The sequence below is a fragment of the Nannospalax galili genome, unplaced genomic scaffold (assembly GCF_000622305.1).
Source record: "Nannospalax galili isolate Female #2095 unplaced genomic scaffold, S.galili_v1.0 scaffold831, whole genome shotgun sequence".
In the NCBI taxonomy this organism is placed as follows: Eukaryota; Metazoa; Chordata; class Mammalia; order Rodentia; family Spalacidae; genus Nannospalax; species Nannospalax galili.
Window position 1 is genome coordinate 185,391 of NW_008329142.1, and position 1,521 is coordinate 186,911.

Consider the following 1,521-nt stretch of genomic DNA (forward strand, 5'->3'; position numbering starts at 1 on the left):
CTCCCTTTCTGCTGGGGGTAAAAGGCACTGTGCAGTTTGCTAAAGGAGAATTGTCACAAACATTTAGATTATGGACTCTGCATGCTATAGTGCCAACATGACGGGCAAGATATGCCCACTGGTGCAATAGGGATATGGGTTGTTGTGGATATAACCAAGTACTTTCTAATTGAATTTAAGACCCACTCCACAGGAGGAAATTCATGTCTGGTACTATAAGGACAAAAACCTGTTACTTGTGAGGTAGTAAGTCCCCTTGGGGAAACAAGCGCCATTGTTTTATTAAATAGATATGATAATCTATCAAACTGCCTTTTAAACTGCCTTCTGTACTTCATCCCATAGATTATAGTTGTCGTCAGCTGCAGTGGAATAAAACTTCTTTTTACAAATGATGGTGTACCAGAGACCATAACTACTAATAAAGCTCCTGAGAACAAGTGACGGTTGCTGTGGCATGGTGGCCCACTGCTTAGCCTTAGATAGACATCTATATCATACGCTGAAAGACATAGGAAACATTCTAAAAGAGATGGTAAAAAATCTAAGCGCCAAAGAAAGGGATAGAATGTTGTGTTGCAATTTCCTCTGAATTGAAACATACCATCTCAGACAGAAGCTTCTAAAGACTCAAAAAGTTCTAAGTGGAGACTCCTTAAGATTCAAAAAATAACTCACAAGTTTCAGAAAATCTCCAAAGCTTACCATATTTACAAGGCCCCTTCCTTGTAAATATAAAGTTATATAAGCAGTTAAAGACTGTGGAGGGTAGAAACTCTTTGACCTATTGAGCTGCTTGTAAATCATGCAGGCAGCTTGAGGGCTCCAACTTTCATGAGTCATCACCTATCTTGGGTGGACTTTCAGTGATGGAGCTCCTTTTGGGTTGTCCTTGCTCCTGGAGATAACCTTTCACCTCTGCATCTGTAAGTAACCCCTTATCCATACTCCTATAAGTAACCTCAATAAATTCACTGGTTCACCAAGTTGGACTTCAGTGGTATCATTACTTTGGTCTGTAACAGGTTCCCTATGAATAGACATTTGTTTACATCTCTCAGTACAGTGTCACATAACAAGAAGTAGCTAGGACAGAATCTGAGTCCTGCCAGCACCTACTACCATCAGTCTCTTAATTGACTTGACATTATCTCACTTTTCTGAATAAGAAAATGTGCTTTGTTCAAAATGTATGATATATTTGTTAAATATGGTATTTATTTTGTAGTTATGAGTATTTCTTTTAAAATTATATTTTGTTTGTTGCTAATGTAAAGAACCCTTAAATAGGTTGATCTATTTATTATATAGCAATATTTTCTAACTTTAATGTCAACAACTTACTTGTAGATTATTTTGTATCTAGGGTAGATGATTATATGCATAAAGCATCCAAAATGATGATCATTCCATTACAATTTTTTAAATTTATTTTTTCTTTCATTGTCTCCCTATAGAAACTTCAGTAAAGTATTAGATAAAAGTGTTATTAGGACCCTATGATTTGTTTATAATTTTAGT